Genomic DNA, 14,999 nt, shown 5'->3' with positions numbered 1-14,999 from the left:
GGAAGAGGTGTGCTTGGCATGTCTGAGGAACAGCAAGGAGGCAGATGTGGCTAGAGCAGAGAGAGTAAGGTAGAGGAGTAAGCAGAGGTCAGAGAGCAGAGGGGATGCGGGGGAGAGGACAGACCATGTAGGAACTTGTAGGTCCCCTCTCACCCTTACTGCAGGCACTCGGACTTTGACTGAGTGGGTGGGAAGCCAGGGGAGGATATGAGCAGGGCAGTGATGTGACTGTATAGAAGGGTGGGCATGGCTGCAGGGAGACGTGTTCAGAATCAAGGACGGGAGCATTGGTGGTGGCGGGAGCCAGAAGACCACCAGTGGAGGAAGGGAAGTGCTCGCAGGTTGCTGATAGGTCTGGGGAGTAAGGCTAGAGGATTAACCATTGGATTTACTGAGGAGAAAGATTTAGCAGCTGAGGCAGTTTCAGTGGAATGGGGGCACAAAGCCTGGCTGGAAAGGGTTCAGAGGAAATGTGGGGGGGGGGGGGGGAAGTGTTGACGGTGAGTAACAGTGGTCGTGCTATAAAGACTATGAGAAAAACGGGTGGTGGCTAGAGGGGCAAGTGCGGTCAAGAGATGACTTTGTTAAAATGCAAGAAATCGCAGCAATTCCTTATGCTGATGGGACTGATGGAGGAGGCAGACGGCAACTGGTCAAAGAAGGCGGGAGGGAATGGAGTTTGTGCACCTGTAGGAAAGCCTTCAGCCAGGAGGACAGGAGGGAAGGCGGGGACACGGGACAAGTACAGGTGGGTAGATGTGGTGGCGGGAGCCTGTGGATGTCCTCTCTTGCTGGCTCCTATTTTCCCAGTGAAATAGGAAGTTCATCAGTGAAGAGTGAGGATTGGGGAGGAAGTGTTGGAAGTTTGAGGAAAGAAAAATGATATGCAGCTAAAAGGAGTTGAGTGTTTATGCAGGGGAGTGATTATAATAATGGACCTTGGCTCTCAGCTGGTTAAGGAGGGAAGTAAGGATATGAGGGAGGAGAGGAGCAATAAAAAGGTAGTAAAGCAGTAGACTGTAGATCCAGTGGAGTTGGATTAATTTTGGAGTTGGGGTACCACAGGGCTAGGAAGATAGGAGGTGATGGTGGAAAGTGGGATGCTTCATATGCCACCATTCTCTCTTCTACACTCTGTTTCAGTTCACTAGCCTTCTTGCTGTCCTTCCAACACTTCAAGTTTGTTTCTGCCTCAGGGCCTTTGCACTTGCTGTTCCCATCACATCTTTGCATGGCTTGCTCCCTAACTATACTCAGCTCTCTGCTCTAATGTCACATTCCAGGGGGGTTTTCTCTGATCACCTAGATAACAGGCAGTCTCTGTTCCCTGACCCTGTTTCATTTTTCTTTAAGGCATGTATTACCACCTGAAATTATGCTCTCTTCATTCATATGTTTATATTCTGTGTCTCCATAAGGGTAGGAGTATTGTCTTGTACTACATTATATCCCTGACACGTAATGGGCACTCAATAAATGTTTGCTGAATGAATAGTGAATGAATGAACTTGCCCAAGGCCACTCAGCTAATAAGGGATGGAACCAAGATCTACACGCACACTCTGACTCTACAGCTTTGTTCTTAACCACTCGATCGGGTGAAAGAACTAGAAGGAGAGAGAGGCTGCTGCAGCCTCTTGGAGGTTTCAACCTCTGAGATTTTAGTAGCTTTCCTATGATGAAGTTTGAGGGGAGGAAGGGAAATACTTCTATATTGAAGGGTTTATGGAAAAGGGCAGAAGGTAGAAAAATTATTTCCTGGATAGAAAAAATAGAAGGACAAAAAAACAAACCAGTGACAGTGTACAGGTCTGAGATTGGAGTATTGATCAAAGGCCACTTAAGGCTTATGTGTGATTTCTTTTTTTCAAAGAAAATGCCTTAAGGCAGTGCTTTTGGAATTAAAAATTAAAGTGAAAAAATTACCCATTTTTTTTTAAAAGAAAAAAACAAAAACCGCAGACAATCTAGTGATGAAAGGCTACAATTTTAAGTCACCTATTCTGAGAGAGCAACTGGTTTAGAAGATTAAGCCATGCAAATCTAAAGCAAAGATCTGGAACCATCCATTTTCCAGGTTACTCTTCAATCTTCAGTTTCATTAGGGATGACTTGGAGCAGCCGTGCTGGTGACGCAAGACTTATTGCTCAGCGTTATTTTCCACTTGCGCATTGGTTGGATCCGTTTGAGTCAAACTGTGCTTTTGTAGACTTGGTTGCTTCTTTTGGAAGCGTTCTTTCAAATTAGGTTACAGAAACAAGAACTGAATTACACACACAGCTGCAGAAACAGATTTCTACTCTCAAATGTAAGGCGAAAAATATGAATATTGAGAGTATTCCTTTAGTGTTGAAACTGACCAACTTTCTTGGTAAAGTTCTGTTTCTTAACACAGAAATTGGTGGGTGGGGTGTCCCAAGCCCTGAGGAGGCAGGCAGGCCCCTTTAAGAGCAGAAGTTGGGGTCACACAGATGGACGTTTGAATCCAGTTCTGCTCCTCATAGTTGGATGACCCTGGTCAGGTCATTTAATCCTGTTACTTTCCTCATCTGCAAAATCCATGTCCCCAAAACTCCCTGGTGGGGTTGCTGTGAGGATTAATTGAAAAGATGTGTGTGGTGTCACAGAGTGATTTGCTTGATAAATGGAAGTCATTATGTAAATTGCTGGCAGACTACTCCTTGCTTTTGTGCGCTGGTGTTTTTGTTCTAGCTCTGCTCATAGACAGCATGACTATATAATTTATCATCCAAACTGGGACCCTTTTGAGAAAGAAAGGGGACACCAAACCAGAGAGGACTCCGGGCTCTTAGGTGTAGCTCAGGACTCTCCCCAGGCAGACCTCGACGTACGGTCTGTTCCCTAAGACTAACTCCTGGTGAGACTCAGAGGCCTGGAGGAGGGAGGTGGCTGCCATCCTGCTGCCACCACCTCCTGCTGGAGGGACAAGGAAGAAAGGGAAGGGGTGGGCAAAGACAGGCCTTGTCTGTATTAGTATGCTAGTTAGCAACTAGTAATACAGTCTTTGAAACATTTTAAGAATGGAAGAAACCCTCTTCCCCTCCCCCCGCCACCTTATAATTTGGCACTGGACCTTCTATTGGGCCCCGATTGGGCTGGAGATTAAATAGCCAGCATGTTCCAAGATAGCATCAAACCCACAGGGGAGGGTGAGAACCCCAGTGTGGTTGTAAGTAGGCCTTTTCTTGTGAGCCAGACTACATGGGTTTATGCTAGTGTGTTTATTTCTCTTTGTTACTTGCCAGCACAGTGATACCCCAACTTGCAGGAATTTAAGGATAAGCGGCATTACTTTAATTAAAATACCCATTCCCAGGCCCCCACTATAGACCTTCTAAATCCAAATCTCTTGACGTTCTGTATATTTAAACTAGCGTCTGGGTCAGTTTCTATGACCCGGCAAGGTTAGAAAACATTGCCCTGGCCTTGAGAGAAGTTGTTTAAACTTTCTTGCTTTGACTTGGTTGTGCCATGGGGTATTGAGAAATGCCTTTCGTCATCTCATGCTTGGGCCTCAGCTATTTAAGGAAGAAAGGATCCGAGGAGGCTTTGATGCAGCAAAGATAATCGGGGTGAGATTCCCTAAAGAAAGAAATCTCCAGGATGGGGTGCAGGGTCTGGTGGCCTCTCTGCTTTCTGCCCTGCAGTCACCTGGGGGCTCTTTTTCAGTGCCAACCTGGAGGAACTGAGCCTTATTTTTATTATAAAACCAGTGATTCCATGTCCCTATACTTTATTTAGCTATTGCTCTTTCTCTTCTTTCCCTATCATGCTTCCAGAAAGAATTGTTCATACTTCCTGGCTCCACTTCCTGAGTTCTCATTCACCCCCGACTGCAGTGGAGTGAAGACTGACCTGGGTAACCTGCTCTATGGGACTCTGGGCCAGTTAATGAACTACTCCAAGCCTCAGTTTCTCCACTGTGACTTCTAAATGAGGTAATGCAAGAAAAGCATCTGACATAGTCCCTGGCTTGTAGTAAACACTTGACCTTAACGCTCTACTTCCCCTACACACACTCACACCCAAGATCCCCCAAGGGAAATAGACACACGGGGAACATTAGCAAATGAGAGCAAAGTACCATTTGCTATGAGTACTCTGGTAAGCTGGGCCTGAGCACTCTTGGGGCTTCAGGTCTGAAGACTTCCTCTATCTTCTGTGCTACCTCTGCAGGAGCACATCAGATAGGTATGCCTGGTCCTCTGCATGAGAGGGAACAGATCCTGGTTTCAGCAGTGAACAGAGGCAGCAAAAGAGAAGAGAGATTCTCTCTTGGGTGTGCTGGAGCAGGCTCCTATTGGCTTGAGAGAGCTGATTCTGATCATCTCTTTCCAACTGCCTGTTCAGTGAACTCAAGTTGGTAGCTTGAAATCAGCCATGGTGGGAGAATTTACACCATGGAAATTGCTAAACACTACAAAGTGTGGCTCCCCATCCCCCACCCTTGCCCAAAGCTGAATGTTAACTATTTATCGGCACACCCCTGGAAGAGGGCAGAAAACATGCTAGCTCGCTTACTCTGAGTTGGCCCTGGTCATGGTCCCACTCTGTTTCACTGTAGGAAGAGAGAGCAATGGCTGGGTTCATATCTGCAAAAATAAAGATGATGACGATGATGATAAACACCTATTGAGCACTTCTAGGTACTGTGCTTCACTGTACCAAGTGCTCCCCATGCATAACCTTAGTTTATACTCCAATGACTTTAAATAGGGACTGTCATTACCTCTATTTTATGTATGAGGAAACTGAGGATCAGTGCGGTTAAGTAGTTTGTCTAATGTTACACTGCTGGTGAAGATTCTGGATTCCAATCCAGGCAAGGCCTCTTGAGGGTCTCAGCTCTGACTTCCATGATGACCCCTTCCTGGGGAAGGTGGGCAGAGAGAGTGGCAAAGTTCTCTCCCCAACTAGCAGTTGACAGCATGTGTTACTATGACAGAAACATTTATATTTAAAAACATGCATCCTTGTGTATTGTGATATGATTTTTATATAAAATTTTTGCAGGTAAAAATGGATATTTACATACATGGTAAAAGTGTAAAAACATACATGGAGATAATGTGGGTTATTTTTTATGTTATTGCTTTTTTGTATATTTAAACTATTTTATAGTAAAAATTCAATATATTTCTGTATAAGGTAATCAGACTGGTTTTATAGTGAGATTATAGGTTGTTCTAATCATTTATTTAAAAATTGTTAATATTGTTGTTATATTGTCTTTTCAATTAAAAACATTTTTTAAAAAATGAGTGTATGCAGGGGCCGGCCCGGTGGCGCAAGCGGTTAAGTGCACACGTTCCGCTGTGGCGGCCCGGGGTTCGCCGGTTCGGATCCCGGGTGTGCACCGACGCACCGCTTGTTAAGCCATGCTGTGGCGGCGTCCCATATAAAGTGGAGGAAGATGGGCATGGATGTTAGCCCAGGGCCAGTCTTCCTCAGCAAAAAAAGAGGAGGATTGGCATTGGATGTTAGCTCAGGGCTGGTCTTCCTCACAAAAAAAAATAAATAAATAAAAAAAATAATAAAAAAAAAAATAAAAAAATGAGTGTATGCAAAAACTGGTAAAACCTGAATTATGTCTGTAGTGAGTCAGTTGTATTGTGCCAATATCAGTTTCCTGGTTTTGATAATATAAGATGTCATCATTGAGAGAACTGAGTGATGCAATGGGTTATTATTGTTATTTTCAAATGAATTAATATATATGTTATTTTTATTTATTATTCTCAAAAAGTTTGAGAATCTCTGTTTTAATGGGACCTTCTTCTAACCCCCAGGTACTGTTAGATGTCTCCCCTTTATGTTCCCATCCCTCTATCACAGCACTAACCATATTGTAGTTTATTTTTATAAAGTACTACATACTTTAAAAATGCTATTCTTCTTTTCCAGGAATCTTTGATAGGCCATTAAACTTTTTGCCACATTTAAAACTGAGATATAATTTATATACCATAAAATTCACCCTTTTAAAGTATACAATTCAGTGGGTTTTAGTATATTCACAAGGTTGTGCAACTATCACTATTATCTAATTCAAGAATTTTTTCATCACCCACAAAAGAAACTCTGTACCCTTTAGCAGTCACTCATCATTCTTTCCTTGACTCAGTCCCTGGAAACCACTAATGAACTCCCTGTTTATATGATTTTGCTTATTCCAGACAATTCATCCGAGTAGAATCATACAATATGTGGCCTTTTTGTCAGGGTCCTTTCATTAGCATAATGTATTCAAGGTTCATCCATGTTTGCAGCATGAACCAGTATTTCATTCCTTTTTATGGCTGAATAATATTCCATTGTATGCATATACCACATTTTGCTTATCTGTCTATCAGTTGATGGACATTTGGGTTGTTTCCATTTTTTTTGGCTATTATGAATAATACTGCTATGAGCATTCATGTACAAGTTATTGTGTGAACATATGCTTTCAGTTCTCTTGGGTCTATATCTAGGAGTAGATTTGCTGGATCATATAGTAACTCTATGTTTAATTTTTAGAGAGACAGCCAAACATTTTCCAAAGCATAGGCCAGCAACTTTTAAAAGAACTTTTTTTATTATTAGAAAAGTAATATATTATGTAACCATTATAGAAACTGAACAATCCACTAAGGACTCAGAACAAAATAAAAGTCATTCTCACTTTTTACTACATATGGATAACAATTGTTAACATTGTGACATCTTTTTAATATGTGCACATACACACACACACAGTTGGCATCATGCTACCTACACTATTTTGAAATTTGCTTTTCTTCACTTAATAAAAGATCATAAATTTTTCAAGTTGTTAAATATTCTTTTTTTTTAATAATTTTATTTATTTATTTTTTTCCCCTAAAGCCCCAGTAGATAGTTGTGTGTCATAGCTGCACATCCTTCTAGTTGCTGTATGTGGGACGCGGCCTCAGCGTGGCCAGAGAAGCGGTGTGTCGGTGCGCGCCCGGGCTCCGAACCCGGGCCGCCAGCAGCAGAGCGTGTGCACTTAACCACTAAGCCACGGGGCCGGCCCTGTTAAATATTCATCTAAAACATGATTTTAAAATGGCTACATATTATTATTTTGTATAAATGTACCACGATTCATTTAACTCATATCCTTCTCATGGATAATTAGAATATTTCTAATTTTCCCCGATAGCTCTATAACAAATATACTTGGTATATAAATTGTGGCATTTATGATTATTTTCCTAGGATAAATTCCTAGAAATTGAATTAAGTGTATGTATTTTGAGTGTTTTTGATACAGATTACCAAACTGTCCTCCAAAAGGTTGTATCCATCTATGTTGGTTTCCAGCAGCAAACAAGATGGCCTGTCCCACTCAGAGCTGACCTACTGGTCATTATGATGTTTTAAATCTCTGTAGATTTAGTTTAAATCTACTAAAAAAGGCTATATGAATGTTTTGCTTGATATTTCTTTGATAATTAATGAGAATGAAATTTTTTCTCATGCTTGTTGAGTATTTGTATTTCTTTTTTTTATGTCCTGTTTTTCACGTACTTGGCCTGTTTTTCTATCTTAGTGTTTGCCTTGTTATTTATTTGGAATAGTTTGTAACATAGTTATACATATTTCATATATTTGTTCTAATTGAATTTGTCTCTTTCTTTTACGAATTTATCTTTTTTTCTTTTTTTATCCATTACAAAAGTAATAGATACTCAATGTAAAAATACTAAAACTTATAATAATATAAAACACAGATACTGAAAATTTCCCAAATTCCATCCTCGCAAATTGACAGTTTGGTGTATATTTCTCCAAATGTTTTTTTCCATATACTACCAATTACATTTCTTTTCAAAATTGGAATCATAGTATATATATTGTTTTTAACTTGATTTCTCACTTACTATATCTTATAGATATCTCGTCAGTACATACAGCTTTATCTTCTTTTTAATAGTTGTATACTATTATGACTATATTGTGTTTTTAACATAAAAAGTTTTACATTTTTATTTAGTTATATCATTAAATCTTTTTATGGCATATTGCTTAATTTTATGCTGAGAAAGAAGGCTCTCGATTTTTTATAAGAAGTCTCTGGTTATCTATTCAAGAAATTATCCTCATTTTAGAGACAAGCTATGCTGTGAGAGTGAAGATTGCTGACACATCTGTGTAAACTATAGGAGGAGTCTGAAAAACTTTGCTTTGTAAATGAAGGGGGGAAAGATTGTTTTGATAAAATAAAATATATTTAAGTGCCTATTTTAAGTGAATAAAATTCAAAGTACATTACCACTTCAGCTGGTCTCAACAACTAATTTTTAGAAGTTTGAAATACATCAATAGTCTTTGAAAGAGAGAACTCTTACTTCCCTAAAACATTCATGAAAAAAAGGTATAATCCCTGGGTTAGGTGCTGGGAATGCAACGATGAAAAAACACAGACACATGCGTGCAAACACACACAATCTCTACTCTTAAGGAGTTTACAGTCAAGTGGGGAAACAAACATTATTCAAATAAATACATAAATAAATATATAATAACAAACTGCACTGTGTGCAATGGAAGAATCGTATAGGATGATATGATGATTAAGAGGCACCTGTCTTCGGCCTGGAACGTCTTGGAAAGCGAACCTGGGATGTGTCGGTTGTGCTGTGGTTGGGGGCAGGGGTGGGGAGGTGGCGGTTTGGCAGCCAGTGAGGAGGTGCATTAGGGAGAGAAGGAACCATGGGGGGTAGGAACCCTGAAGCTGGATGGAGCATGAGTCTTGGGCAACACAAGGGCTTACTCAAACACCTGCAGAGATGAAGGATTTCGAGAGAGGAAGGAGAAGGAGCACTCCTCTGCTAACGTATTTAAAGTCAAAGAGGGCAGGCCCCATGGCTTAGCGGTTAAGTGCTCGCGCTCCACTACTGGCGCCTGGGTTCGGATCCGGGGTGCCCACCAGGCACTGCTTCTCCGGCCATGCTGGGGCCGCGTCCCACATAGAGCAACTAGAAGGATGTGCAACTATGACACACAACTATCTACTGGGGCTTTGCGGGGGGCCGGGGAAAGGAGGAGGATTGGCAATGTTAGCTCAGAGCCGGTCTTCCTCAAAAAAAGAGGAGGATTAGCACGGATGTTAGCTCAGGGTTGATCTTCCTCACAAAAAAAAAAATAAATAAATAAAGTCAAAGAGTTTTCATCCTTTAAAAATGGTGTAACCACAGGTGATCAGTTTGTCATCCCTGCTTTATAGGGAATGTGAGAGTCATTAAATGATAGTCGAAGTCCTGAGTGTCCAGAAACTGAGTGTTCAAAGAATTTAAATGCTGGGTAGAAAAGGATGACCCCGTGAAGTGTTCTTGAGTTGGAAAAAGAAAAGCTAGGAGTGAGCACGATGTTACTTAAGGCCAAGGAAAGATGGCCTTTTAAGGAGGAGGCAGTGAGTGCTGCTAAGAGCTCAAGGAAAATGAGAACTGAAAAAAACGTCCATTAAATTTCACAACATGGAGATCAACGACCTTCAAGAAATGCCTACACTGTGCTGATATTGTCTAACAAGTCTCCTGCATCTTCTGTATTGGCTGTATCTTTTGCCTGACTGGGAGGGGTGTAAGCTGCTTTAGATCCAGCACAAGCTCCTGGAGATCCGGCCACATTCTGGCAACAACCAGCGTGGTGCTATAAACAACAAGAAAATTATAAGATAAAAACATTTTTTTTAAATTTAATTTTATTTTTTTCCCCCAAAGCCCCAGTAGATAGTTGTATGTCATAGCTGCACATCCTTCTAGCCGCTGCATGTGGGACGCGGCCCCAGCATGGCCGGACAAGCAGTGCGCCTGTGCGTGCCCGGGATCCGAACCCGGGCCGCCAGCAGCGGAGCGCGCGCACCTAACCGCCAAGCCATGGGGCCAGCCCCAGATAAAAACATTTTTGACGATGCACTGATTGCCACGTTTTGATATCAGAAACACTCAACCCGGCTCATGTTAAAAAACATGAAGCATGTATTTCTTGTGCAATGCGGTGCAGGTAGGTATCTGATAAGTCTACATCTTCAGAACCAAAGTCCTATGAGATGTCCTATTGCTTTTATTTAAGATAAAGAGAATATGTTGAAGGTACAGGAATCTACCAGCTACTGAAAACTGTAGAACCCCACCCCTGTTGTACCCTTAATTTATAGAAGAAATATTCTAAAAAATGTCCCATAGAAAGGATGAAAGTAGTTTTCTAAATCATGATTATGACTTTATTATTATAAGTGACATTTTTCAAGATAAAAATAGAGTACATAATGATTAGTGACCTCAACAGAAAGATTCCAAAATAAAGTTTCTACAAATCAAGTTCTTGTAAACGACTGCAAATATACAGTATTTACTAGTCTTTACCTGAATGCATCATTTCTTAAGGCCCTCATAAAGTTACTCTTCCTCAAGAATAAAATTCTACACATATGGAAATTAAATTTAGAAAAACATTTAATTAACATAATTGAATGTAATTAATCGTAGTTAAAATATCAAAACAGAGCACCACATTTCTGAGTACACGTGTCTAATGCTTTTCAAAGCTCTAGTGAGGCATACTCTAAAATAAAGCTAAGTGGCATATTGTAGATCATCGTAGAAAGATAAATTATATATGATTGATATACTAACATATATGTACATATAATTTCCTTGGAGGATTTTAGGAGAATATTTGTCATGGTTAATTCTTTCTACATTACATTTTTTTTTAAGAAGAAGACTGGTCCTGAGCTAACATCTGTTGCCAATTTTCCTCCTTTTTTTTTCTCCAAAGCCGCAGTAGATAGTTGGGTGTCATAGTTGTACATCCTTCTAGTTGCTGTATGTGGGACGCAGCCTCAGCATGGCTTGATGAGCGGTGAGTAGGTCTGCACCCAAGATCCGAACCGGTACACCCTGGGCCACCGAAGTGGAATGAATGAACGTAACTGCTATGCCATGGGGCCAGCCCCTCTACATTACATTTTATTTATAAATTTAGAACTTTAATAAACAATATATTTGATATTAAATGGTTCAATAGGACTGAACCATACGTGCTGTACTTTTGTATGCATTATTGCATTTTTAAAAATCTATAATTTTCAATAACAAACCTCAAAAGTATTAAAATAAAGGAAATTTCTTCTCCCTTAAATCTTGGATCCTGTTATCAGACTAATCTTCCTAAAATTTTGCTTTCATCTTGTTAGTGCCATGCACATAATTATTCAGTGGCTTCCCATTTCCTACAGAATGAAGTTCAATTCTTTATTCTGACATTCAAAACATTTCACAATTTGCCCTCAAGTTTTATTTTCAAACCAGGCCATGCTCTTCACTGACTCAGTATCAGAGAAGCTCTTCCCCACCCTGGCCTTGTGCTCGCCACCTCCAATGCTCTTCCTCATCTTCAAATCCTATGATCTTTAAAGATTCTGTTTGACTTCCACCTCCCCTGTGAAATCTTCTCTGATGCTTCTGATGCCTTCCTCTGATCTTGTCTTCACCACTCATGTTGGCTCTTAAAAAGCCACTATTATGTACTGTTACTGAACTAGTTCATGTTTTTAAAACTTGCCTCTTCAGCCAAGTGGGAAATTCCTTGATTAGTGCCTTTGGTGCCTAGCACAATCCTGCATATATAATTATAAGCATATGCTAGTTTCATCTTAATTACGTCTTACATTTTACTTTATTCTTACAATTTTTCTTTCCATCTACAGAAACAGCACAACTAACGGCCAAGTTCACTGTTGCTTAAGCATCTCTCATTCTCTTACAACACTTGATCTTGCTATTTGCTCCACTGTGTATGATCTTTCCTGTGCAACTGAAATATATGGAATCTGGAATTTTCTTCAAACCAGGAACTAATTCCTTTAATTTCATCAAGTCAGGTAAGTTCCTGTCTTTTGTGATAAGTACATTTTTACAGGCAGATTTTTCCCTTTTAATGGAATATTTTGGATGTTCAATCAATTCCTCTGAAATCATACAGCTTTAAAAAGAACTGCAGTCTTCCTTTCATTGTGTCATGTTTTTTCCCTTTTTTCTCCTTTCCCTAAGCACAAGGAAGGAGGTATAGAAATGGCAGGATATATGCTTTTTAAAAGGCCACCCTGGGGTGGGTGTAGAAAGGCAGAAATTATGGTGCTAGCTTCCTCTACTGCACAGGCAATTTAGCTCTGCTTAAGACTATCATGCTTGAGCCTCAAGTTAGAAATCCAAGGCAGCTGTAATCCCAACCAGCATGGTTTTCTTCTTCCATATAACAGTAGTAACCATTTATTAAGCACCTCCTATATGTCAGATACAATGTTGGTTGTTTTATATATTACCTAACTATCATAATCAATTGAATCATGATCCTCATCTTACAGAAGAGAAAACTGAGGATTAGAGGTGCTAAGTAACTTGAACAACTACTAAGTAGCAGAACTAGAGTTTGGAAGTAGAATTGATCCCAAAGCCTCTCCTCTTTTCCCTACACCTTGCAATGTTAGTGCTTTGTACTGCCAGGAATTCTTGCTGGGGAACGTTGGGGCTTGCACTTATGACTTTGGCAGCTATCAGGAAGGGAAGAACAGAATAATAATAAAATGTTCCAATGTATCTGAGAAGGCTCACCAGCACCCCTCTCCTGCACACAATTGCTCCAGGCTTAGTTCGTAGATGTTCCCCATTCCGACAACTTACAGTTCAGTGTACACCAAATTTGGCGCTGTCCCTTTTGTTATGGAATATCTGATCACATGTCTTGGTAGGTGGAAGCAAAGCTGGCAGTTTTTACGTTTAAGGCTCAGGACAAAAACAACAGCATGAAATAAATCAACACAACAATAAGAATATATATATTTCATATATATATAATATTAGAAATTCTACCTGTAAAAATATATTGATCACAAAAGACAGAAACTTAAATAAGACTATATTTATAGTCTCATTGCTGTGCTGACACATGCATTTCAATCTTCAGCTGTTTACTTATTTGAAGAACAGTCAATAGGAAGAAATTCGAGTGTGAGGAGAATTCTGACAATCCCTCAGTGTTATTAGTAACAGGATCTAGTTACACGGTGCTCTTCCAGGAAGGATGTAACTGTGTATGTAGGTTTTAATATGTACTCTTTTTTTCTAGTCACACTACATGTGGTGATTCCCTGACCACTGTTTTATTAGGGCCATCAGAGGAGAGGCTATTCTTCCTTCCCTATTTTTCTACATTTAAGAGAGTTTAATATACAATGTTCTCTTAATAGTTAATTTTTTTTAAGTCTAGGGATATCTATGCAGATTTAACTAGCACACTAAGTTGGCCAGAAATTTATTAATTAGTATCTACCACCAACCAGATCTAACTATATACATATATATTATATAATTACATTAAGGATAATTTGTGATTTATGAGTTAATAACCTTTCACTCTTGTATCATTTTTAATACTAGAGTATTTAAAGTGTTTCCATAAATCAGTTTTTTCTTTCTTTTTTTAATAACACTAATGTAGTAGGAGACTGGGGTGCAGTTTTCATCGGCACTGACACTTAGGGTGCTATACAAAGAACCTATACCTGGAATCTGACTTTAGAGTCTTAGCTCTGCCTCTCGTGTTTTACCTTGGAGAAATCACTTCATCCGTTTCCGCATCTATAGGATGAGGATCATAATTTCCATCTGTGTTCTTCTGAAGCCTAAATGACATAAATAAAGAAACTGTTCTACAAAGGCAAAATTGGGTTTATGACAAAATTGGGTTTAAGGGACCCTGGGCATAGCGAGGAACTGGACATTTCAGAAGGGAGTGAGTGGTGAGGGGCTTTTTACGCGGTTTGAGTTAAGCATTATTAGTCATGGGGCCCAAGTACTGTGTATGGGAGGCCTCGAATAACCCCAGTTCTACTTCCAAAGCCCAGACTTCCCCAGCTAGGGGCGAACTCAAACCCAGGGCATATTCTCTGATTTTGTCCTTGCTTCACTTCCCCCAAGATTGTAAGCTTTGGGGAAGCCATTCTTTCATCTTTGTATCCTTCTTGGAACCGCTCATTGCTAAGTGCTTCATGTGTTTGCTATCACACAAGGTTCCTACACAGAGGGCTGGACGTCAGAACAGTGAGTCAGGTTAGTGGCTGAATAACCATTAGCGGTGGATAATTTAAAGCTAATTAATTCTTCTTTTTCTCCAAAAGAAAGAGCAGTGATGTTTTTCTTAAAAGAAAATCTTAAATAGAACTGGGTCGCTAGTGTTCCGCTTAAAGCCTGCAAAGAAATAGGTGAAGGTTGTAGGGGGACGATAGTTAATCTTATTTTGGTTGTGCTCTGGCCAGAGCCGTTGGCTAGAGCCCTGGCGTTGGTCCCCACGCGAGTGCCCGTCCCACCCACCCCGGGTTGTGGGGTGCGGGGCAGACAGTTGTCTCCGTCCCCCCCAAGCCGCTGTGGCCGGGCTTCTGGTCCTGACAGATGCGGATGAAGCGGTGTGAAGGGTTGGGCTTTTTTTTTTGTTCCTAAAAATGCAACGAACAAAAAAAAAAGTACAACAATCCAAACCCAACCATCTTGCTGCGCGCCGGCTTTCTTCCCGGGTGGCTCCACCGGGGACGGCGCCGCCTCCCGTCGCCCGCGCTCGGCGTAGGCCAAGCCCACTGGTCTTGGCGATCCACGTCCGCTTCCCGGCGCTGGGGCTCGGCTCGCGCCGGCACCGCGCTTCGCGGGCGCGCGCAGCCCTCTGGAAGGGAGAGAAGCGAGCAGCCCACGGCCCTCCCCTCTCCCACGCGCGCCGCGGGCGCTGGCGGTTGCCGACACCGGAAGGACTCCCGCCTCACCTCACCCGCTCCCTCCCCCCGGGAGGCGGAACAAAGGCGAAGCCCGGCCGGGGAGGCGGACCGAGGTGCCGGGGGGAGGAGGCCGGTGGGGCGGGGCCCGACCAGCGGCGCGAGTCCATTTTGGTGCGGTGCCCAGCGGGGACCGCGCAGTCCTCG

General features: G+C 41.3%; 1 long non-coding RNA gene across 1 annotated transcript in view; it reads left to right on the top strand.

Annotated features, from left to right (window-relative positions):
- The window catches only part of LOC131410182 (uncharacterized), a 50,187-nt gene extending 38,277 nt beyond the window's left edge, over positions 1–11,910 (top strand). Inside the window, exons 2-3 of the long non-coding RNA XR_009221183.1 lie at positions 3,802–3,960; positions 11,742–11,910. This is a non-coding gene — a long non-coding RNA (uncharacterized LOC131410182). The remainder of the gene's footprint in view (positions 1–3,801; positions 3,961–11,741) is intronic.
- The last annotated feature ends 3,089 nt before the right edge of the window (positions 11,911–14,999 follow it).

The sequence above is a fragment of the Diceros bicornis genome, chromosome 9 (assembly GCF_020826845.1).
Source record: "Diceros bicornis minor isolate mBicDic1 chromosome 9, mDicBic1.mat.cur, whole genome shotgun sequence".
Lineage (NCBI taxonomy): Eukaryota > Metazoa > Chordata > Mammalia > Perissodactyla > Rhinocerotidae > Diceros > Diceros bicornis.
Note: the sequence above shows the minus strand (reverse complement) of the source record. Positions and strands in the feature narration are given on the sequence as shown.